General features: G+C 48.1%; 1 long non-coding RNA gene across 1 annotated transcript in view; it reads left to right on the forward strand.

Moving 5' to 3' along the window:
* The first annotated feature begins 878 nt into the window (after window positions 1–878).
* LOC147107886 (uncharacterized) overlaps window positions 879–25,792 on the forward strand; it is a 37,963-nt gene continuing 13,049 nt past the window's right edge. Inside the window, exons 1-2 of the long non-coding RNA XR_015080900.1 lie at window positions 879–1,677; window positions 24,787–24,861. This is a non-coding gene — a long non-coding RNA (uncharacterized LOC147107886). The remainder of the gene's footprint in view (window positions 1,678–24,786; window positions 24,862–25,792) is intronic.

Raw genomic sequence — 25,792 nt, forward strand, 5'->3', positions numbered from 1 at the left:
GTGGCGGGGGGGATCGGAGGCCGGTGGCGGGGGGGATCGGAGGCCGGTGGCGGGGGAGATCGGAGGCCGGTGGCGGGGGAGATCGGAGGCCGGTGGCGGGGGAGATCGGAGGCCGGTGGCGGGGGAGATCGGAGGCCGGTGGCGGGGGAGATCGGAGGCCGGTGGCGGGAGAGATCGGAGGCCGGTGGCGGGGGAGATCGGAGGCCGGTGGCGGGGGAGATCGGAGGCCGGTGGCGGGGGAGATCGGAGGCCGGTGGCGGGGGAGATCGGAGGCCGGTGGCGGGGGAGATCGGAGGCCGGTGGCGGGGGAGATCGGAGGCCGGTGGCGCGGGAGATCGGAGGCCGGTGGCGGGGGAGATCGGAGGCCGGTGGCGGGGTAGATCGGAGGCCGGTGGCGGGGTAGATCGGAGGCCGGTGGCGCGGGAGATCGGAGGCCGGTGGCGCGGGAGATCGGAGGCCGGTGGCGCGGGAGATCGGAGGCCGGTGGCGCGGGAGATCGGAGGCCGGTGGCGGGGGGAGATCGGAGGCCGGTGGCGGGGGAGATCGGAGGCCGGTGGCGGGGGAGATCGGAGGCCGGTGGCGGGGTAGATCGGAGGCCGGTGGCGGGGGAGATCGGAGGCCGGTGGCGCGGGAGATCGGAGGCCGGTGGCGCGGGAGATCGGAGGCCGGTGGCGGGGGGAGATCGGAGGCCGGTGGCGGGGGGAGATCGGAGGCCGGTGGCGGGGGAGATCGGAGGCCGGTGGCGGGGGACATCGGAGGCCGGTGGTGCGGGGAGATCAGAAAGGTTGGGATGGCGAAGATTGGAAGATTCAGCGGGGAGCACAGAGGAGGAAGGCAGTGATCGGAGATTCCGGGTGGGGGGACGAGGGGAGATCGGAAAGGCCGGGTTGGTGGGAGATCGTGGCTTGTGGGGGAGATCGGATCGCGGGGGGGAAAGACGAATGGCCGATTGCCAGGGGGCGAAACCGGTTAGCCTGGTGGGCTGGGGAGGAGGCACTTCTGCTCCTCCTGGCCCACAAGCAATGCTGGAAAGCCACTTACCTGCTGGATCCAGCAGTCCTCGCCTCGATTCAGCTGCTGGGTTTCCCGAGGCCCGGCAAACACGGCCGGCCAGTGTTAAATTTAAAATGGAGGTAAAATCTGAGGCACGCAGCCCCCATTAAAATAATTAAATGAGCAACACACCTCCTGGGAATGGATTGGTCACCTCCACCTCCCCCTCACGGAAGTGGGCTGGTTCAAGGCGGGTTGGGTTCTGGTTTGTGATTTTTAACATTTTAACATCCCACCCGACCCAAACCCACCCGTTTTTGTAGGTTAAAATTCTCCCCGATGATTCCAGAAAAGAAGGACTGAACTGGAATGCCGACTGCTTTGAAAATCCCAGATTGAGCTGAAACAGCACCAAACCTGGATCCAACTGCATAGCTGAAAATCCCTGGATTTTCACACTTCCAAGATGATTTGCTGGTCAATGTCAGCACAAGCATCAGTTGTTGCAGTCATCACTCATTTGGGTTTCTGATCTGAAATGTTCCCACTAATAAAAACATTGTTCCCTCTTCCATTACAGGGACACTCAGAATATCACCCTAAACCTGACCAATGTATCTCAACTTATCAAGAAGAGGATGGGCGAATCTAAAAAGTACCAGTCAGCCATATTGGCAATGATAAGTAAGAAAATTCAGCATTTATCTAATGTCAAGAATTTACAGCAAGATTGTTTCGTCATGTTCAGTGACCTGAAAGTCAGGGAAAATACACAGACACTGCGAGGCAGATACACAAACACACAGGGGACATAATAACTTGTGAAATTTAAATAGCCCATTCCGGCCATCGCCCTACTTCTCCACAGATCCTGTAAAATTTACTCTCTCATGAATTCCTTCCCATCCATTTAATCTCAAGAGGGAAAGTTCTGTGTAAGTACTTCCCAGTCCCAAAGGTTATGAAAATATCCAGAGTATTCATCAATTCTACATCTCCACTTTTCAACCTTCGCCCACTGCCCGCCACATATTCTTGCAATACTCAAGCCATAAAAGCAGAGTACCCATTGGGCTGGATTTTCCAAGCCCCGTGGAGGCGGGCATGGAGGTGGGACTGCCAGTAAAGTAGCAGAAAGTGGGGGCGTATGGCAAACCCGTCCCCATCCCACCTCCGTGCCCTTTTGCCAGGAGGTGGGAGGATGTGTTGCTTCGGGTCCCGTCTCCTGGAGGCGGGAAAGGCATTTAATCCTTTTAACTGCCTGTTAACAGGTAGCTAACAGGCAGGAAAAAGGATTCGTGCCATTTTACCTTCACATGTGAAGGCTTCCCGATCTCAGAGAACCCCGCCGGGTTGGCGGAGACGTGAAGGAGGTCTGCGGTGGTCGGACACACCTGGAAGTAAGATGTAGAGGTGAGTGATGGGTGCAAGTGTGGAATGAGAAGTATGTAAGGTGAGTGATAAGTGTTAAAAAATGTTCACTTACCTTGTTTTCTTCCTACAGCCTTCAGCCGCGCTGGATTGGGAGACCTGACATCCTCCTTGTCGATTTCACAGACTGGCTGTTGGATCCTCCGAACCAACAACCATGTGAAATCAACAAAGTTGAAAGGTTTGATGAGTCCTGAGCAAAGGCCTCATCAAACTAAAGAGAATGTCAGTGTTTGACAGCTTCACAGAGCTGTCAAAGGCTGACATTTCTTCTTTCAAGAAGTCTTGACAGATAGCATGTCTGACGTTGACGTGCTCTGTCAGTGACTTCTTCCCTAATTGGCCTGCTGAGCCCGCAGGGCGAGCTTAACAAGGTCAATCAGGGGAAAATCCCTCTGGTTGGTCAGACGAGGATGGAGGCGGGACATTGAAACGACAAGCACAAAATCCAGCCCATTGTGTTCCATGGAGGTCTATACTTGTCCCAAAACCTTCACTCCCTTTTGTTACGTCCGTGTATAAGAAGACACAGACTGCGGAGAACGGTACAATAGGTGTTTACTCAACGTGGCTCATACGGCAACTGATCTGTACAGATTACTACTCAGCGTTATATACGGGTGTGGTCACTGCCGGTACTACAGTATACATGAGCTGTAAAAAGTAGTTCCCCCCTTAAAGGTACATACATTACAATTCTTCCCCTTTTAGATTAACAGTACCATAACACTCTTAACAATTAAATATCAAACTAATTACAATTAACACTTTTAACATGCAACATTAGCTGAAAATAGTCTATTTATAAATTCAGTCTTTGGGGAGGCTTCCTGATCCTTTCTGGATAGCGCCTTTCCCGAGTGTCTTGCTCTTGGTGCGGAGGCGATTCTGGCCCCCTGTCGTCGGTTGGTTCATCAGCTTCCGATGCTACTGTTTCTGGGGTAGATGCTACCTGTACGTCGGGTTCATCACCAGGTACGTATGGGCGAGGCATGGGGTTGACTTGTTCCTGTGACTCTAGGATCTGGTCAGCATGGCGTCTCACGATGCTCTCCCCAACGTCCACTGTGTACATTAGTGGGCCCTGCCGTGTGCAAATTGTTCCTGGCTGCCATTTTTCTGTTCGGTAGTCGTGGGCCAAGACTGGTTGCCCTACATTGAAGCTCCTTGTTGGCTTCTCATGGATGTGCTGGAATTGCTTACTCTCAACATCTCTTCGTACATTTGGTCTGAGCAAATCCAGGCGAGATCTTAACCTTCGGTTAAAGAACATCATGGCTGGGGCCTTGACTACTGCCTCAATCTTCTCTGGGGACTTATGTAACCCCTCTTTATCGATAACGTGGCCACAATACGAGATTTGTTTTCTAAAAAACTCGCATTTGGGGCGGTTAGCTCGGAGCCCATATTCCTGCAATCTAGTGAGCACCTGCTCGAGGTTGGCAAGGTGATCACTGTCATTTTCGCCCGTGACCAGGATGTCGTCCAAATAACACTGGGTCCCTGGGATCCCTTGCAGGACTTGTTCCATTGCCCTCTGCCAAATAGCCGGAGCTGATGCTACCCCGAATACCAGCCGGTTGTATTGATAGAGACCTTTATGGGTGTTGATTGTGAGGTATTTTTTTGATGCTTCTTCTACCTCCATTTGCAGATACGCCTGGGCCAGGTCAATCTTAGTGAAGTGTTTCCCTCCAGATAGCGAGGCGAAAATATCTTCAATCCGCGGAAGTGGATATTGTACGGTGTGAAGGATCGGGTTCACTGTTACCTTAAAGTCCCCACAGATGCGAACCTTCTTTGGTTCCCCAGGCATGCTGCTCAATGACTTTTTCATCACAGGGACGATGGGTGTAGCCCACTCACTCCAGTCTACCTTGGACAGTACACCTGAACGTTCCAGACTCTCCAGCTCTGCTTCGACGGCTGGGCGGATCGCATAAGGTACCGGTCTGGCCTTAAAAAATTTGGGGCTTGCGTTTTCTTCAATTTTAATCGTCGCTGTCATGCCTTTTAGTGTCCCGAGTCCTTGCTGGAACACTTCTTTCGTGTCAGTTAGGATCTTTGACAGTCGCCCAGGTGTGACGTCGTCATCCTTTTTGTCAGCCACAGTCAGTGCCTGTATGGAATGCCAATCCAGTTGTATTTTCCGGATCCATTCACATCCCAGTAATGGTGGTCCTCCATCTTGCAATACATACAGGTCTAGTTTTGGTGTTTCCTTACCGTTATATATAACGGTCACCCTTATTTTTCCTTTGGGGTAGACTTTTTGCCCCGTGTACGTCTTCAAAATAATTTTTGTGTCTCTCAAAGGTATGTGTGAGAATAGCCGCTCGTAGTCCCATCGGTTTATGACTGTTAGGGCTGATCCTCTGTCCAACTCCATCTTTACCTGGACTCCTGCTATCTTGAGAGTGACCCAAATGGTTCGGTGATCCTCCGTTGTGATCACATTATGTACTTTCAGACAACTCAGTTCCCTGCTTTCGGAGTTGTTATCACTCTTTTGTTCGTCTGAACTATTTTCCGTCATTTTATGTACCTTCTGGTACTTTCCTTTGGTAGGTTTCTTATTGCTGGTTTTCTTTCCCGACCTGCAGACTCGTGCTATGTGTCCTACTTTTCCACACTGTCTGCACACTTTGTCTTTGAACCAGCAATCATTCTGGTCGTGTGTTGTTCTGCCGCAGCGATAGCACGTCTCTGTTCCATATGACATTTCGTTTGTGCCATATTCTTGCGGTCTCTGTTGTATCTCTGCAGCACCCCGTGCTGCTGCTTCATATGATACCACAATGCTGAAAGCCTTTTCTAGCGTACGGTCCTTTTCAGATAAAAGCCGTTTCTGGGTTCCTTCACTTTGAAGCCCACACACAAACTTGTCCCTTAAGGCATCTGTCAGTCCCGCTCCAAACTGGCAGTGTTTCGATAGTTTGCGCAGTTCTGTTAAATAATCAGCATTGCTTTCATCCTTATGCTGGTTCCGTTTGTGAAACTTGAATCTTTCTGCTATCAGCAGCGGTGTGGGGTTTAAATGTTCCTTTAGTATCGTTACTATGTCTTCAAAACTCTTTTCCATTGGCTTCGTTGGGGTTACTAGATTTCGTAATAAACCATACGTCTTTGCACCCATTAAATTTAACAATACCGACGCTTTCTTGTCATCTGACACCTCATTTGCCTTGCAGTACACCTCTATTCGTTTGACATATGTAGTCCAATCTTCGACTTCATTGTCAAATGCGGTGATACTGCCACTCTTCGGCATTTTGGGTGTGGTTTAAAATGGCGTCTCCCAATGGCTTAAAATGGCATCTCCCGTGCTTTCCTTCCTCCCCCGCTGCTGCCGACGCCGCTCTCGGCGGTCCTCGTGGCAATGGCGGCGCCTCGTGGGTTTCTGCGCGTCTCTCTCTCCCTCTCCCCATCGACGCTGCTCGGCCCCTGAACACCGGCTGCGCCCTGTGCGCTCTGCCCTCTCTCTCTCTCCCCCGTCGACGCTGCTCGGCCCTGTGCTGTGCCGCTCGGTCGGGCTCTAGCCCGCCGCTGTCCGGGAAGGGTCTGCGCACTACCTGTTGCCAGCCCGTTTCGCTGGACCACCTTGACTGGAAAGCCAAGCCTGGCTCTCAACAGCCTCCCCTGCAATTCTCGAGTCTCTGCTGGATGACTGGGCGGTTGCCCGTGGTCGACGCCCGAGTCTCTGGCCTTGACCTCCAATCCACTGATCTCCAGGAACGAATCCCCGGGACGTGATGCAGAGTTGCAGGTAGGTTCGAACCTGCCTCATTGCCAATGTTACGTCTGTGTATAAGAAGACACAGACTGCGGAGAACGGTACAACAGGTGTTTACTCAACGTGGCTCATACGGCAACTGATCTGTACAGATTACTACTCAGCGTTATATACAGGTGTGGTCACTGCCGGTACTACAGTATACATGAGCTGTAAAAAGTAGTTCCCCCCCTTAAAGGTACATACATTACACCTTTCACAGTTATATATTTATCCAGCGTTTTCATGCAAAAGATAATTTGTTCAGGAAAACATTCATGCATCCAATACTCGAAGGGAAAAAGTTCTTCTAATCTCTGATCTCGCTTTCGGCTTGACCATTTTAAACCTGTGTCTCTGCAGCTTGTTGTAGACTAATTGAAATAGATTGATTGCTATTATTAATCAACAACTCCATTTTCATTGTATCATGAGACTAAACAGGATGGTAGAAGGCAAATTAGATGGACCTTGCTCTTTCTTGGTCTAGCAATTCCTATGTGTAGTGTACAGTGCTACCAGAGTTGACTTGCTCCACCAGTTCATACCATGGCCCAAATATTGCATTCGGCGGCGTAGCTACGGAGTACGCTGCCGACCTCCGCAAAGAATTCAAACTTGCCTTGTGCGAGACCCCACATGTAGACTTGCTGTTCGGCGCTGCGGAGTTGTGCACAGCATATTACATCAGCTCATGAGCTCAGTGGACAGCCTATGCATAAGGGAAGACATGCCCACAACACATCTGTCAAAACTATGCCACGCCCACAGAAACTTCTTTCTGTCTCTTGCATTGAAATTACATTTTTTTTTAAATTTAACTTTTACTAATTTTAAAAACTTTAAATTAAACTGATACTTGAACTTATTTCATATATCAGCATTTTGGTAAAATTATGTAACAAAATACCAACATGTTGATTTTTGAAATGCAGCATCTATATAAGATCATAGCAAAAAACTGCCGCTAGGTTTTCGGAAACAAAACATGCTTCAGTGAGAGTGGGTGTAAAAAATGTGTGCTGTAACATTTGCCAACTAAACCAAAAAATAGCTGTGTTTTCTCACCTACTCCATATGAAATTCACATGTTTGGGCCAAGTTCTGTGGTAGTTGCCATGACGCGTTCATCCTGTGGAACTCTAGTGTTCCTCCGCTCTTCAATCCGCCAAACCAACTTAACAGATGGCTCTTTGGTGACCAGGGCTACCCCCTGAAGAAGTGGCTAATGATGCCGACAAGGAGGCCAGCTAACGAGGATGAAGAGCGTTACAGCGCCAGCCACACTTTGACCAGGTCCATCATCAAGCAAACCATTGGCTTGTTAAAGATAGAATTCTGATGCCTTGACAGATCAGGTGGAGCCCTGCAATATTCAGCAGCCAGGGTCTCCAGAATGGTCGTGGTCTGCTGTGCACTGCACAACATGGCACAGCGTCGTGGCTTGCAGCTTCCTGATGAGCAAGTGGCTCAGTTCATAGCCTCCTCAGATGAGGATGAGGATGATGAGGAGGAAGAGCAGGGGCAGGAGGAGGAGGACCGAGCGCCGGCCTATCGACCAGCAGCAGTGGCAGCGGCAGCTCGTGAGCACATGGCTGCCCGTGATGCAAGGAATGCACTTATCCTGGCCAGGTTTGCATAGGTTGCCCATGCTGGCACATGTCCTTGGCTCCATCTTAAGACATGATAGACAATGGACATGACTCTCTGGCCTCCTTTCACTCTGGCCACCAATCTGACCACGCAAGTGTCGTGGAGCCTGCAATGTGGAGCTGCCTAAGGCAAAATAACAGATGCCATCAAGCCAACAGTTTGCCATCAAATCATTTTTTTACCTTCCAACAGGGGTGGCATTTCATCAATACACATAAACATTCACCTAAGTGGCTACCCCTGTGACTAATGGTGCTTTATTTTTCTCTTATGCGTGCTCCTACATGGTGCTCCCCCTGTGGCTTCAGCAGAAGTGGAGGCCCCTTGCTCACTTTGTTGCTGCTCCTGCTCGGACACCTTTGGCGGGCGTCCTCTGGGTTTACGGGCCTGTGAAGGCTCGCCAAACGTCTGCTCCTCCTGCGGCAGTGCAGGGGCTGAGACGCCCATCTCAGTTGGGTGCGGACTCTGATGGGGCCCTGACCGAGGGCAATGCAGTGGCCTGGAAGTGTGAGCACTTGAAGAGGAGCCCCCGCATTCTTGTCTGCCACCAACTTCCCTCCCATGGGTCAGGTCCACCTCAGGGCTTGCAAGTGGCTTGAGAGCACCTTGTTGCATATCAGGGGGGCCATGGGGACCCGAATCTGCACTGGCAGTCCTACTCAAAAGGACTTCCATGAAGCTCTGGTTTCTCTGTTCAATAGCTGCACATCGCTCCTCCAGAGATGTCAGTCTATTCTGAACAATCACCATGTTTTCCTCACTCCGGTGACTTTATTGCCTCCATGGCCATAGCCAGCCTTTCCACGGAGGTTGCCATCCTATCCGTGGTGCTGCGTATATGCGCCATTGCCTCCCCAATGACACTGCTCAGGTTAGAGTTGGACTCCTCCATCCTCTCCACACTCGTAGTGACCCCGGAGACAGGACCTGTCAGAGACTCCTTCACCTGCTCCTGGAGTTCCAGCACCGCTCTATTTCTGGATGGATCCAGAGGCACAGGGTCAACATGCAGCAGAGCAGAGCTAGGAGAGTCCTGCGCCCTCTGCCGAGACTCTCCACTGCTGTCCCTATCTCCACCACCTGCTGATGCTCACCTGTGAGATGTGATACAAACGGTGACAACACTAATCTATGTCCCGAAGGTCCCACCGAGGTGTGAGTGTCTGCGCTAGTGCTGGGTGTGCTTAATTCTGCTGACGCTGCGTCCTCGGAGGTTGCAGGTTCCCCTGAGGAGTGTTGCTGCTCAGCCTCTTCCTCCTGGACAGTGGTGGGGGGGGCTTTGTGGATGGTCTTGTAGGGAAGTAAAGGCATGGGTTAGACATTCTGTGGCATGCAGCTGCAATAGTGCAGATGCTCTAGTGGCCCCTAAACCAAAACCCGCCTCCAACCCACCTCCATTGGGAAAATCGCCCCCATGTCTACGTTAAAGCGACGCCTCCGTATCATTTACAAACAGTACGTGAGATGGTGGAAAATGATAAGGCTTGTTGGTGCACAATACAATGGGAGTTGTGTATAGGCCCCCTAGTAGCAGCTCTGAAGTGCTAGATTGTATAAATGCAGAGATTAGACGAGCGTGTAGTAAAGGTAGGGTGGTTTTAATGGGGGATTTTAACTTTCATACAGATTGGGAAAAGCAGACTAGCACCTGTCAGAAAGGTAGTGAATTTCTTGAGGGTGTCCGGGATAGTTTTCTACAACAATATGTCCCAGAGGCATCAAGGAGGCAAGGCATATTAGATTTAGGGGGAAAAATTGGGTGGTGCCCATTTTGGGATGCAACATCATTAGCGCCCCGAAAAAGGTTAGCGTTCCCCCACTGTAAATTCAGCAGTAGCATCCCAAGGAGGAAGTGGGGTGCTACTGGAAAGCACTCCACCTCCTGCTTGGGGTGCTACTACTGAATTTCACGGTGCTATGTGCAGCAGCACCGTGTCATTGCAGGCCTCCTCCCCTGAGTAAAGGGGAGGGGCCTAACGCTGCGCGCACCAGGGCCCTGCCAGACCACTGGGGAGCGGGGTGCCGTGAAAACAGCCCAGCACTCAAAAGGAGTGCTGGGCTGAACGATCATGGTAGGCACCCCGCATACAAAAGCGAATGGGGGCAGGTGCTAGCAGTCGGCCAAAATAAAAATGGCCGCCCGACAGCTGCCCTTTAATTTGCGTCGCCGCCGCTGCAAAAGCAAAATATCCTGTCGCATATCTCGTGCAACGATAGGTCAGGGGGCGCAAGGGAAGTTTGCGGCCGGGGCGCAAGCAGGGCGCTGCATACGGCAGTAACATCATCGCCGGCAGCGCAGCAGCGCGGGGCACTACCGGCTACTGCCGCCGCTAACCTCTCGCTGAATTTCGCAGGAGGTGTTAGCGGCGCTGCGCCCGGGCACTAGGGGATTTGCGCCCCGTCAGCACCCCCAGGGGCGCTAACGAGAGGCGCAAGCCGACCCAATTCTTCCCCCTTAATAATGAGCCAGATTTAGTTAACAGCTTAACTGTGCGTGAACATTTATCTAATAGTGATCATAACATGATCGAGTTCAACGTAGTGTTTGAAAGGGAGAAACGGAAAACAGCTACAAGATTCTAGATTTAGGTAAGGCCGATTTCAACAGGATGAGGCAGAGACTTTCCACAGTAAATTGGGCAAATCTGTTAATGGGTAAAATGACAGAAGATCAGTGATGTTTAAAAAAGAATTTAACGTGATACAGAACCAGTTTATACCCCTGAGGGGCAAGAGTTCTACTTGCCAAAAACAACAGCCATGGACAACTAAAGAGATAAGGGACAGCATAAAACTAAAGGAAAGGGCATATAAAAATGTAAAAAATAGCACAGATCCTGGTGACTGAGAAAGATACAAAGAACAGCAAAGGGTCACAAAACAGATATAAGAGCTATAAAAAGGGTGTATGAAAAGAAACTTGCAAGGGATATCAAAATCAATATGACAATTTTTTACAGTTACATTAGGAAAAAGAGGGTGGTCAGGAGCAATGTTGGTTCCTTAAAAACTGAATGTGGCGATATTGTCATCGACAATGGGGAAATGGCGGACATGTTGACTAGTTACTTTGCGTCAGTATTTACAGTAGAGGAAGAGGATAGCATGTCAGAAATCCCAAAGAAACTAATATTGAATCAGGGACAGGGACTCAATAAAATGAATGTAACTAAATTAACAGTAATGAAGAAAATAATGGCACTAAGGAGTGACAAATCCCCAGGACCAGATGGTTTCCATCTCAGGGTTTTAAAGGAAGTAGGTGAGCACATTGCAGATGCCCTAACTATAATCTTCCAAAGTTCTCTAGATTCAGGAACCGTCCCTTTAGATTGGAAAATTGCGCATGTCACTCCACTTTTTAAGAATAGCGAGAGAGGGAAACCAGGGAATTATAGACCAGTTAGCCTAACATCTGTTGTCGGGAAATTGCTAGAGTCTATAATTAAGGATAGGGTGACTGAACACCTCGAAAATTTTCAGTTGATCAGAGAGAGCCAGCCTGGATTTGTGAAAAGTCGGTCAAGCCTGACAAACCTGATTGAATTTTTTGAAGAGGTGACTAAAGTAGTGGATAGAGGGATGTCTATGGATGTTACTTATATGGACTTCCAGTAGACATTTGATAAAGTCCCACATAAGAGACAGTTATCTAAGGTAGAAGCCCACGGAATTGAGGGCAAATTTTTGACCTGGTTAGGAAATTGGCTGATCGGCAGGAGACAGAGAGTAGGGATAATGGGTAGGTACTCAAATTGGCAGGAGGTGAATAGTGATGTCCCACAGGGATCTGTGTTGGGGCCTCAACTATTCACAATATTCATTAACGGCTTAGATGGTGGCATATAAAGTCATATATCCAAGTTTGCCAATGACACAAAGATAGGCAGCATTGTAGGCAGTGTAATTGAAGGTATAAAATTACAAAGGGATATTGATAGATGAAGGAAGGATAGGCAGAAAGGAAAAGGAGGTGGGGTAGCTCTGTTAATAAAGGGTGAGATCAGTGCAGTGGTGAGAAATGATATTGGCTCAGAAGATCAAGATATAGGGCTGGATTTTCATTCTGGAGGCGTGTAGGAGACGGGAATACAACTTTCGGGGTTGTAGTCCCGCCTCCATCGAGTTGTGGCCAACCCACGTGATTTTCACTTGATTGACCTTGTTGAGCCCGCTGGGCGGGCTCAACAGGCCAATTAAGGGCCACCTGGCAACAGGTGACATCACAGATTGACCTTTCATCCGTCAAGGACTTTTGACTGATGAAATATCAGCATTTGGCAGCTCTTTGAAGCTGTCAAACACTGACAATCTGTACACTAAGTTAATTCCTTCCTCTCATGCTGATTTAGAGACCTCTCCAGAACAGAAAGCTGAATGCTGCAACTTTTGACAGCTCGCGGCCATTCTGCTTTCTGTGCCGATGAGATGAGGGACTCCCGAGACCTGAAGGAAGGAAGGCTGTAAAGGTAAGTAAAACTTCTTTAAACACTTTACACAAACCAAATACACTTACCTCTTCACTCATGCACCCATTACTCACCTGAACACTAGACATCTCGAACCCCAAAGTCCTTCAGCCCGACGGCCCGCCTCGCTAATTTGGCATGGTTTGGAGCCATCGGGCATCCCACACTTCAGCAATAAAAATAGGGATTAAGCTAAAAACTGCCTGTTAACTACCTGTTAACAGGCAGTTAATTGGCACTAATCCCCTTCCCGCCTCGGGGAGGCAGGTCCCAGCACAGGTCGGGTATCCGCCTACTTTGAAACTGGCATGGAGGCGGGTTGGGGGCAGGATGGGTTTGTGCCCCCCGATTTTGAGATTTTAACCCCCCACATGCCTCCAATCCCGCCTCCACGGCCCAATGAAAATCCTGCCCATAGTCAGTTTGGGTGGAGATAAGAAATAGTAAGGGTAAGAAGTCACTGTTGGGAGTAGTCTACAGGCCCCTCCTTACAGTAGCTACACTGTAGGACAGAGTATAAATCAAGAAATAATGGGGGCTTGCAAGAAAGTTACTGCAATAGCCATGGGCGATTTTAATCTTCACATAGATTGGACGAATCAAATTGGCAAGGGTAGCCTTGAGGACGAGTTCATAGAGTGTATTCGGGATGGTTTCTCAGAACAATACATTGTGGAACCAACCAGGGAGCAGGTTATTTTAGATCAGGTAATGTGTAATGAGACATGATTAATTAATGATCTCATAGTAAAGGATCCTCTAGGGAAGAGCGATCATAGCATGATAAAATTTCAAATTCAGTTTGAGGGTGAGAAACTTGGGTCTGAAACTAGTGTCCTAACTTAAATAAAGGCAATTACAAAGGTATGAAGACAGAGTTGGCTAAAGTGGACTGGGAAAATAGATTAAATGGTAAGACAGTAGATAAGCAGTAGCAGACATTTAAGGAGATATTTCATAACTCTCAGCAAAGGTTTTTTCCAGCGAGAAAGAAAGACTCTACGAGAAGGATGAACCATCCGTGGCTAACTAAGGAAGTTGAGGATGGTGTCAAATTGAAAGAAAAGGCATACAATGTTGCAAAGATTAGTGGAAGGCCAGAGGATTGGGAACTTTTTAGAAAGCAGCAAAGGATGACTAAAAAAAAAGAGGGAGAAGATAGATTATGAGAGTAAACTAGCAAAAAATATAAAAACAGACAGTAAGAGCTTCTACAGGTATATAAAAAGGAAGAGATTAGCTAACGTAAACATTGGTCCCTTAGAGGATGAGACTGGGGAATTAATAATGGGAAACAGGGAAATGGCAGAGACTTTGAACAAATATGTTGTATCGGTCTTCATGGTAGAAGACACTAAAAGCATCCCAATAATAATTGATAATCAAGGGGCTACAGGGAGGGAGAAACTTAAAACAATCTCAAAGACTAGAGAAAAAGTACTAGGCAAACTAATGGGACTAAAGGCTAACAAGTTCCCTGGACCTGATGGCCTGCATCCTAGGGTCTTAAAAGAAGCGGCCACAGAGATAGTGGATGCGTTGGTTATAATGTACCAAAATTCCCTGGATTCTGGAGCGGTCCTAGCAGATTGAAAAACTGCAAATGTAACGCCCCTATTCAAGAAAGGATGGAGACAGAAAGCAGGAAACTATCGACCAGTTAGTCTAACATCTGTCATTGGGAAAATGCTGGAATCCATTATTAAGGAATTAATAGCAGACATTTAGAAAATCATAAGACAATCAAGCAGAGTCAACATAGTTTTATGAAAGGGAAATAGTGTTTGACAAATTTACTAGAGTTCTTCGAGGATGTAACGAGCAGGCTGGACAAAGGGGAACCCGTAGATGTAGTGTATTTGGATTTCCAGAAGGCATTCGATAAGGTGCCACATAAAAGGTTACTGCATAAGATAAGAGCTCATGGGATTGTGGGTAATATATTAGCATGGATAGAGGATTGGCTAACTAACAGAAAACAATCGGGATAAATGGGTCATTTTCAGGTTGGCAAACGGTAACTAGTGGGGTGCCACAGGGATCAGTGCTGGGCCCTCAACTATTTACAATCTATATTAATGACTTGGATGAAGGAACGGAGTGTATTGTTGCCAAATTTGCTGATGATACAAAGATAGGTGGGAAATCAAGTTGTGAAGAGGACACAAAGGCCGCGATTTTAATGGAGTCGGGTTGCCTGGTGGGCGGGTTCCGGGCCGCTCCCGAATTGAAATATTAATTTAATTGGCCCCTTAAGTGGTACGTGCTGGCTGGTCCAATGACTGGGATCGGGTCTGTTAGTTGCCTCTGATGAGATGTCATTGCTGCAGTTTTTAAGGGTCCCATGCAGCCTCAGCCTTTAATTTCTCATTTCTGCTGGTCTCTGAATGTGCCAAGGCCACAATGAGTGATGCAAAACCAAAGGCTGCTCCGCATTTCAATGAGCACTCCCTCCAAGCTCTTTTGGAGTGAGTAAGAGGGCGCAGGGAGATTCTGTTCCCACCCGATGGCCGGAGGAAGTCTCCTCAGCAAATAAAGGCAGCCTGGCTGCACATTGCTGAGGAGGTAAGCGCAAGGTCCATTTGTTCACGCACCTGGATCCAGTGCCGGAAACAGTTTAATGATCTTCTGCGATCAGCAAAAGTGAATATCACATCACACTTACCTTCAATCTGCCTCCCTTCTTTTTTCATCACCAGCACTTTGCTTTTTAAACCTGCTCCTCCACATCCCACCTTACCCTTACTTCCCTTGCACCCTTACCTATCCATCTCTCTCTCTACTGAATCACTTCACCATCCTACTATGCACCCCTCACACTTGCTCTCACTGTTACGCAATGACAACTAACAACGCACAGGTATCCAGCTTCCTCTTGGCACCTCACTCCATCTTGGTCTCCCTCTAAGCTTCTATGTTATGGATTCTTCACACTCACTCCATCGCTCTCATTGAAACTCCACTTCTGTCCCTCCTTGCAGGAAAAGATAGCCCACAATATGAGGGAGAGATCAAAGACAGGAGGAGATGCTCCATCCTTGGCAAATTGACAAGTGCTGAGGAGGCTGCGCACCAGATCGTTGGAGGTGGCGAGGAGCTGGAAGTGGGGGACGGAGAGATGGGCACACTAGACGAAGCTGGTAACAAAATAGAGTTTCATCCTTCTCATTTAGATTTCATGATTGACTGCAATGGCATATGATGTTCATAGAGATTCACTTTGTATCATCTGCACAATAGGATGTGTCTGCTACCTAAAAATCAGATGTCTAACTCATGCCTTTACTCTCACACAGGACCATCGAGCGCCCCCCTCCCCACTGTCCAGGAGGAAGAGCTGGACGACTCCTCAGAGGAACCTGCAGCCTCTGAGGGAGCAGTGTCACCAGGACTCGGCGCACCCAGCACCAGCTCAGAGACATACAACTCAGCGGGGCCTTCGCAGCATAGAGTAGTGTTGTCACCTGGTGTATCACTGCTCACAAGTGAGCATCAGCAGATGGTGGAAACAGGGACAGCAGTGGAGAGTCCTCGTTGGATGTCACAGGACCCTCCTAACTCTGCTCAGCTGCATGTAGGCGCTGTGCCTCTGGGGCCATCCAGAAAGAGAGTGATGCTGGAACTCCAGGAACAAGTGCAGGAGTCTCTGACAAGGTGTGCCTCCCAGGAAACTGCGAGTGTGGAGAGAATGGAGGAGTTATCTCCAATATGAGCACTGCCTTTGCGGAGGCAATGGTGCATGAACATGCTGCCATGGAGAGGGTGGCAACCTCCTTGGAGGACATAAGTCGCCAGACTCAACAGAGCATGGTGACTCTTCTCAATAGATGGTCTGCTATGGAGGATAGATGGGCATCTATTGAGGAGATACAACAGAGGTACATGGACGTCCCCAGTATGAGGATTGTCAGTACTGAGTTGGGTCCTCATGGCCCCACTGATATGCAGCAACATGCTCTCCAGCCACTTGCTAGCACTGAAGTGCGGGTGACCTGTGAGAGGGATGTTGGTGGCAGACAACAAGGAAGTGTTGGCTCCTCTCCAAGCGCTCACATGACCATGCCACTGCGGAGCTTTTGGTCAGAGCCCCAAAGTCCTCACCCAACTGAGATGGCCGTCTCAACCCCTGCACAGCCGCAGGAAGAGCAGACTGTTGCAGAGCCCTCCCAGGCTCCCAAACCCAGAGGATGCCCACCAAAGGCGTCTAAGCAGGCAGCAGCATCAAAGTGAGCAAGGTGCCTCTGCATCTGCTGAAGCCACAGGGGAAGCACCACGTAGAAGCACGCGTAAGAGGAAGCTAACACACAAATAGTCACAAAGGTAGTCACTTGGGTGTTTTGTTCTGTTGTATATTTGCTATTGTCATCCTTTTGTGATTGTATTAAACAAAAGTGATGGCAAACAGTTGAAGTTCTGTCCTCTATGTTCTGGGAAATGGAAGTTGCACATTGAGGGCTCAGGGCAACTTGCATTTGTAATGATAATGGTGAAAGTGATAGGAAAGTACCGTATATTGGAGAGATGATGTATGGTGTTTTAAGAAGGTCGTCCACACATTCATAGCCATATGCTAGCCACCTGTGGTTGAAGCATAAGCTTATGCGAATCTGGCATGGATGAGTGCAGCCCTTGTGTGATGGCCAGCAATGAGCTCAAGTGCTGCTGTATTGGCCACATCCGGCCCCGCAAGGCGTGCCTCCTCCTCATCCTCCTCCTCTTCTTCCGAGGATGCTCTGCGCTAAGCCATTTGTTCCTCAGGGAGCGCTAAGCCACGCTGCTGTGCGATGTTGTGCAGGGCACTGCAGACGACAATGATTCTGGACACTGTGGCTGGTGCATGCTGCAGGGCTCCACCAGATCTGTCGAGGCATCGGAATCGCATTTTGAGAAAGCTGATGGTTTGCTCTATGATGCTTCTGGTGGAAAGGTGGCTCACATTGTACTGCTCCTCAGCCTTGTTTGATGCCCTCCTCATCAGTGTCATGAGCCACTTTTTCAGGGGATAGCCCTTGTTGCCAAATAGCCACCCGGAAAGTTGGGTTGGCGGATTGAAGAGCTGAGGTACAGTAGACTGCCACGGGATGAATGAGTCATGGCAACTGCAGGGTACTTGACGCAAACATGCATGATGATGTTCCTGTGGTTACATACCAGCTGGACGTTAAAGGAGTGGAATCGCTTGTGGTTGACAAAAACAGCTGGGTTGTGATGAGGTGCCCTAAGGGCCACATGTGTGCAGTCTATGATGCCCTGCACCCTTGGGAAGTCTGCCATATTTGCAAAGCCAACCGCACGTAAGGTTACACTTGCTTCATCTGTGGAGAAGTGGATGTAATTGTGTGCCTTTGCAAAGAGGGCATCGGTAGCCTGCGTGATGCAGGCGTGTGCGGCCGACTGGGAGATGCCACTGATGTCTGCAGATGATCGCTGGAAGGAGCCCGAAGCAAAGAAGTCGAGTGTGTGGTGACTTTAACAGCCACTGGTAAGGAGTGTGCACCCGCCCCTCTGGGCTCCAGGTGTTGGTGCAGCATTGCGCAGATGTCAACGACAATGTCTCACGGAAGACTCTGCCTCCTTTGGCACTGCTGCTCACTCATGTTGAAGAAGCTCATCCTCTGTCTATAAAGGCAGTGTTGGGGGTTTCTCCTGCAGCGAGGTGCGGGCCTGCGCTGACGCTCTCTGCCCTGTGCATCATCAGGTGGCTGAGGAGAAGGTTGGTGCTCCTGCTGTTGGTGCTGCTGCTGTGCCTGCTTGCGCTGCTGCTGCTGCTGTTCCTCCGAATCTGACAACCAGGATGAGAGGATATAAATGGTTCCCATACCGCTGGTATATATCTCAGTCGAGGAATGGAGGTTGTGTGCGCTCAGACAAATTGGCCAGAGGATATTTCAAGGAGATCATCGTCACACAGATCGATTTCAGCCTCAACACTCACAAGATTAGTAGAGCTGCAAAATGTCTCCCAAGCCTCAAAGCACTAAGTTGTGGCAGGTGAAAGAATGAGAGATTACAGGACCGCTTTTAAGCCGCTCGAGCAGCTGGCAACAATTCAGGTCCTCGCTCAACCCGGCTCAATTCACCTGGCGTGTTTTTATGAAGGCGGGCAGCATGGTGAAAAACCTCCAAAATCAGACCAGCCCTGTAAAATAGGATTAACCAGGCAGTTAACAAGCTGTTAACTGCCTTAACTGCCTCTTCCACCATTTGGTGTCGGGTCAGTTCGGGAGCGGCTGACCTGACACTTGACAAAGTTGCATGGAGGCGGGTTCGCAGCCCGTCCCCAGTTTTTCTGATTTTCGCAACAGACCCGCCTTCAAACCCGCCCCGAGCGCTATTAAATTTGTGAACAAAGAGTCAGCAAAAGGATATAAATAGGTTCAGTGAGTGGGCAAAAATTTGGCAGATGGAGTATAATGTGGGAAAATGTGAGGTTATCCACTTTGGTAGGAAGAATAAAAAAGCAAATTATTATTTAAATGGAGAGAGACTACAGAATGCTGCGGTACAGAGGGACCTGGGGGTCCTTGTACATGAATCACAAAGTTAGCATGAAGGTACAGCAAGTGATTAGGAAGGCAAATGGAATGTTGGCCCTTATTGTAAGGACGATGGCTTATAAAAGCAGGGAAGTGATGCTACAACTGTACACGGTGTTGGTGAGACCACAGCTGGAGTACGGCATACAGTTTTGGTCACTTTATTTAAGGAGGGATATACTTGCATTGAAGGCAGTTCAGAGAAGATTCACTAGATTGATTCCTAGGATGAAGGGATTGTCTTATGAAGAAAGGTTGGGCCTATACTCATTGGAGTTTAGAAGAATGAGAGGTGATCTTATTGAAACATATAAGATTCTGAGGAGGCTTGACAGGGTAGATGCAGGGAGGATGTTTTCCCTCGTGGGGGAATCTAGAACGAGGGAGCATAGCTTCAGAATAAGGGGTCACTCATTTAAAATGGAGATGAGGAGGGGGGGTTTAAACTAAAATGGCAGGGGGTTGGGAACCTGAGCAGGGAGACAGAGGAAAGGGAAACCGGGATAAAAGCAAAAGATAGGAAGGAGAAAAACAAAAGTGGCAGTCAGAGAAATCAACGGTTTAAATCAAACATGGCCACAGTAAATAATAATTCTAATAGGTCTAAGAGCGTTTAAAAAACAAGCCTGAAGGCTTTGTGTCTTAATGCGAGGAGCATTTGTAATAAGGTGGACGAATTGGCTGTGCAAATAGAGGTAAACGAATATGATTTGGTTGGGATTACGGAAACGTAGCTCAAGGATGGCCAAGACTGGGAACTCAACATCCAGGGGTATTCGATATTCAGGAAAGATAGGCAAAAAGGAAAGGGAGGTGGGGTAGCATTACTGGTTAAAGAAGGGATTAATACAATTGTAATGAAGGATATTAGCTCTGATGATGTGGAATCTGTATGGGTAGAATTGAGAAATACTAAGGGGAAAAAAACATAAGTGGGAGTGGTATATAGACCTCCCAACAGTAAGGCGGAGGTTGGGGATGGCATGAAAAGGGAAATTAAAGAAGCGTGCAATAAGGGCACAGCAGTCATCATGGGTGACTTTAATCTACATATAGATTGGGCCAACCAAATTAGTAACAATATTGTGGAGGAGGAATTCCTGGAGTGTTTACGGGATGGTTTCCTGGACCAATATGTCGAGGAACCAACCAGAGATCAGGCCATCTTAGACTGGGTATTATGTAACGAGAAAGGATTAATTAGCAATCTTGTTGTACGAGGCCCCTTGGGTCGGAGCAATCATAATATGATCGAATTCTTCATTAAGATGGAGAATGAAGTAGTTGACTCAGAGACTAGGGTCCTCAATTTAAATAAAGGAAACTACGATGGTCTGAGGAGCGAGTTGGGTAGGATTGATTGGGGAATGGCACTCAAAGGGTTGATGGTGGATAGGCAATGGCAAACATTCAAAGACCGAATGGATGAGCTACAGAATTTATTCATCCCAGTTTGGCATAAAAATAAAACAAAAAAGGTGACTCAACCGTGGCTAACAAGGGAAATTAAGGATAGCATAAGATCCAAGGAGACGACATATAAATTGGCCAGAAAAAGCAATAAACCTGAGGATTGGGAGCAGTTTAGGATTCAACAAAGGAGGACAAAGGGATTAATTAAGAAAGGGAAAACAGAATATGAGAGTAAGCTAGCACGGAACATAAAAACTGACTATAAAAGCTTTTATAGATATGTGAAGAGAAAAAGATTGGTGAAGTCAAGCGTAGGTCCCTTGCAGTCAGAATCAGGGGAATTTATAATGGGAAACAAAGAAATGGCAGACCAACTAAATTCATACTTTGGTTCTGTCTTCACAAAGGAGGACACAAATAACCTCCCAGAGATGCCGGGGAACATAGGGTCTGATGAAAGGGTGGAACTGAAAGAAATCAGTATTTGTAGGGAAATGGTGTTAGGAAAATTGATGGGACTGAAGGCCGATAAATCCCCAGGGCCTGATAATCTACATCCTAGGGTACTTAAGGAAGTGGCCCTAGAAATAGTAGATGCATTGCTGGTCATCTTCCAGAACTCGATAGACTCTGGAACAGTACCCATGGATTGGAGGGTAGCTAATGTTACCTCACTATTCAAAAAAGGTGGTAGAGAAAAAGTGGGGAATTATAGACCGGTAAGCCTGACATCGGTAGTGGGGAAAATGCTAGAGTCTATTATAAAAGATGTAATAGCAGAGCACTTGGAAAGCAGTGACAGGATCGGACAAAGTCACCATGGATTTACAAAAGGTAAATCATGCTTGACAAATCTACTGGAATTTTTTGAGGATGTAACTGGTAAAATAGATAAGGGAGAACCAGTGGATGTGGTGTATTTGGACTTTCAGAAGGCTTTCAATAAGGTCCCACATAAGAGATTAATGTGCAAAATTAAGGCACATGGGATTGGGGGGCAAGGTATTGACTTGGATAGAGAACTGGTTGGCGGACAGAAAGCAAACAGTTGGAATAAACGGGTCATTTTCCGAGTGGCAGGCAGTGACTAGTGGTGTACCGCAAGGATCGGTCCTAGGACCCCAGCTGTTCACAATATATATTAATGATCTGGACGAGGGAATTGGATGTAATATCTCCAAATTTGCAGACGACACAAAGCTGGGTGGGAGGGTAAGCTGTGAGGAGGATGTCGTGAAACTCCAGTACAATTTGGACAGGTTGGGTGATTGGGCAGAAACATGGCAAATGCACTATAATGTGGATAAATGTGAGGTTATCCGCTTTGGTGGCAAAAACAGGAAGGCAGATTATTTTTTGAATGGCAATAGATTGGGAGAAGGGGAAGTGCAAAGAGACCTGGGTGTTCTTGTGCACCAGTCGCTGAAGGTAAGCATGCAGGTGCAGCAGGCGGTTAAGAAGGCAAATGGTATGTTGACCTTCGTAGCAAGAGGGTTCGAGTATAGGAACAGGGATGTCTTGCTACAGTTGTACAGGGCCTTGGTGAGACCGCACCTTGAGTATTGTGTGCAGTTCTGGTCGCCTTACCTGAGGAAGGACGTTCTTGCCATGGAAGGAGTGCAGCGAAGATTCACCAGGCTGATACCTGGGATGGCAGGAATGACGTATGAGGAGAGATTGTGTCGATTGGGCTTATACTCACTGGAGTTTAGAAGATTGAGCGGGGATCTCATCAAAACCTATAAAATTCTGTCAGGCCTGGACAGACTAGATGCAGGAAGGATGTTTATGATGGCCGGGGAGTCCAGAACCAGGGGCCATAGTCTAAGGATAAGGGGTAAGCCATTTAGGACTGAAATGAGGAGGAATTTCTTCACCCAGAGAGCAGTGAACCTGTGGAATTCTCTGCCACAGAGGGCGGTGGAGGCCAGTTCATTAAATATATTCAGGAAAGAGTTGGATATATTTCTTAAGGCTAAAGGGATCAAGGGCCATGGGGAGAAGGCAGGGACAGGGTACTGAATTTGGATGATCAGCCATGATTGCATTTAATGGCGGAGCAGGCTCGAAGGGCCGAATGGCCTACTCCCGCTCCTATCTTCTATGTTTCTATGTTCTTCTCTCATGAATCTTTGGAATTCTCTACCCCAGAGAGCTGTGGAGGCGGAGTCATTGAATATATTCAAGGCGGCGATAGACAGATTTTTGAGCAACCGGGGAGTCAAGGGTTATGGGGAGCAGGCGGGAAAGTGGAGTTGAGGCCAAGATCAGATCAGCCGTGATCTCATTGAATGGTGGAGCAGGTTCGAGGGGCCAAATAGCCTACTCCTATTTCTTATGTTCTTATAAGTGAATAGGCAAAACTGTTGCAAATGGATTTCAATGTAAGCAAATGTGAGGTCATCCACTTTGGACTTAAAAAGAATAGACAGGGTACTTTCTAAATGGTAAAAAGCTAAAAACAGTGGATATCCAAAGAGACTTGGGGGTTCAGGTACATAGATCATTAAAATGTCATGAACAGGTAGAGAAAATAATCAAAAAGGCGAATGAAATGCTGGCCTTTCTATCTCGAGGACTAGAGTACAAGGGGGTAGAAGTTATGCTGCAGCTGTACAAAGCCCTGGTTAGACCACACCTGGAGCACTGGGAGCAGTTCTGGGGACCACACCTTAGGAAGGATATATTGGCCTTGGAGGGAGTGCAGCGTAGGTTTACCAGAATGATACCTGGACTTCAAGGGTTAAGTTATGAGGAGAGATTACACAAACTAGGGTTGTATTCCCTGGAATTTAGAAGGTTAAGGGGTGGTCTAATCGAAGTTTTCAGGATATTAAAGGGAACAGATAGGGTAGATAGAGAGAAACTATTTCCGCTGGTTGGGGATTCTAGGACTTGGGGGCATAGTTTAAAAATTAGTGCCAGACCTTTCAGGAGTGAAATTAGGAAACACTTCTACACACAAAGGGTGGTGGAAGTTTGGAACTCTCTTCCGCAAACTGCAATTGATGCTAGATCAATTGTTAATTTTAAATCGGAGATTGATAGCTTTTTGTTAACCAAAGGTATTAAGGAATATGGGCCAAAGGCGGGTATATGGAGTTAGGTCACAGATCAGCCATGATCTCATTGAATGGTGGAACAGGCTCGAGAGGGCTGAATGGCCTCCTCCTGTTCCTATGTTCCAACTAGTAAAAGCGGTATGTGTTCAGTACAAGTAGTTTGTTTCTCTGGGTGTGTTTCTGGTAAAAGTATCATTTCAATTTTATTTAAACTCACTGAACAATAGGCAGATTTTAGGGTAAAAGTTGTATTGCTTACAATTTGCTGCTTGCTTTAAATATTCAATACAAATTGGTTCCTTTCACAGTGAAATAGGCTCCTGCACATGCTTTCATTAAGCATAAAATTTTCGTCCATAATTGCTGGGCAGTTGGTGGGCAATTAGCCAAACTCTGCGCCAGCAATGAGTATTTCCCCGTCGGTGTGCATCACCTGTCAAGGCGCACCTTGACAGATCGCAAGTTCAGGATTCAGCACATGCACTTGCCCGAACTTGTCGTATATTTCAAAGGCGGTATGATGGCGTACTCGGAGTATGCCCCTTTGTTTTTTTGGTCTGCACTCTTGGTTACTTTTCTACCTGTGGCAAGGAACAACACGGCCCTTCTTTGTTGCACAGCCTGCAGCAGCAAGTTGATGTCATTGTGAAAATGGGCTGTCCCAGCCTTCTGGAGCAGGAAGATTAGTCACAGGGGAAGGCACATTGGAAGTGGCGAGAATATCAGAGACATGCAAAGCAAAGCTTTGGGCAGAAAAAAATGGATTTTAGCAATTTAAAACATGCAGGAGCCGCTGAAATCATATCAAACTCTGCTTCCAGAAGTCTGCAACATCAACAGCAAGTACCGTCAAGGGCCCTCCTGCACTAGTGCCTTGAATGTAGCTGCTGCCTTTAAGTCACCCCTGGTCTCTGTATTTTCTCCCGCCTGTTGGGCTTTACCCAGCAGTGCACACACTATATTTAGTGAGCCCCGAGAGAATGAAAGAAAAACTTGCATTTTTATAGCACCTTTCACAACCCAGAATGCCCCAAAGTGCTTTACAGGACCTTTCAGGAGTGAAATTAGGGAACACTTCTACACATAAAGGGTGGTAGAAGTTTGCAACTCTCTTTTGAAATGTAGTCAATGTCATAATGTAGGAAGTTCAGGCACTGAATTCAAGGTTCCGGCGGAGCTCGTTCACTGTGTGCTCCACCCGCAGTACACTCAAGGAGCGCAGTGCGGTTAATTGTTAGACCTGGGATACCCTAATTCAAACACAGCTGATCATATCAAAGCAGATTTCATTTCCTAGGAGACCTCAATCTGCTTAAAGGAACATTCATGCGGCCACATTAGTGAGGAAAAAAGGTTGTTGAAAAAAATCTTCAAACCATAATCGTCTGTTTCACTGTTTCTGATACACGTACTCTCGGTTATCCCTAACACCCATGTTGTTTTTTTCTGAATAACAGATTTGGAATTATCAACACCTGGAACACAGCCAGTTCGACATTTAACATTCAAGGATACATCACTTGATGAAGACAGTAATTATTTTATCCTTTTATTTCACTGTGATGTTTCTTCAGTCAGGGGAGACAATGCTGTTCGCCATGAAGCGGGGACAGTGGGATTAGATGTAACATTTCTAGAGTGGGGTTCATGTACTGGTTTCTTCCTCACTTATTATGTACGTGTGGGCCATGAGGTGGCGAAACCAGATTAATCCCCTCAATGGTGTGAGGAAAAGTGTCTACACAGTGCCATGGACTTGTGTGAGTAAAACGATAGCTATTACTGTATCTCCAATCTATCTGAATCAGTGGAGTGACTTTGTACAATGGGGTAGATATTGGATGTCATTGCCCACTGGGCAGGACCGGGACCGATGTCCTAGGGGGAGTGTTTGCTAGTGCTGTTGGGGAGGGTTTAAACTAAAATGGCAGGAGGTTGGGAACCTGTGCAGGGAGACAGAGGAAAGGGAAGCAAGGATAGAAGCAAAAGACAGCAAGGAGAAAAGCAAAAGTGGAAGGCAGAGAAATCAAGCGTGTAAATCAATCAGGGCCACAGTAACTAATAATTCTAAAAGGACTAAGGGCTAAAAATTCGCTGGAGGCGCCCAAGCGGCGCAAAGTTCGCCTGGGCGCTGGATTTTGCACCACGATCGCCGCATTAGCGATCACCTCAAATTCAGCTTGAGTGCCCCAAGAGGGACACGGGGCGAGGCTCGAGGCGCTCCGCGTCCCTCTTAGGGCACTGAAACTGAGTATCGCAGCGCAACGTGCCGCAGCGCCAGACGCTGCGGCGCGGCGCGCTGCGGTACTGCAGGCCTTCCTCCCACTGTTAAGGGGGAGGGGCCTGAAACAGCGCGATCCCCGATCACGGGTGCCGGCAAAAGAGCCCGGCACCAAGGAGAAGTGCCGGGCTCTCGGGAAACAGCCGGCAATGCCCCGGGGGGGGAGACCAGGAGGTCGGCGG

Source organism: Somniosus microcephalus, chromosome 14 (genome assembly GCF_052327205.1).
Source record: "Somniosus microcephalus isolate GS21.2 chromosome 14, FLI_Smic_1.0, whole genome shotgun sequence".
Taxonomy (NCBI): domain Eukaryota; kingdom Metazoa; phylum Chordata; class Chondrichthyes; order Squaliformes; family Somniosidae; genus Somniosus; species Somniosus microcephalus.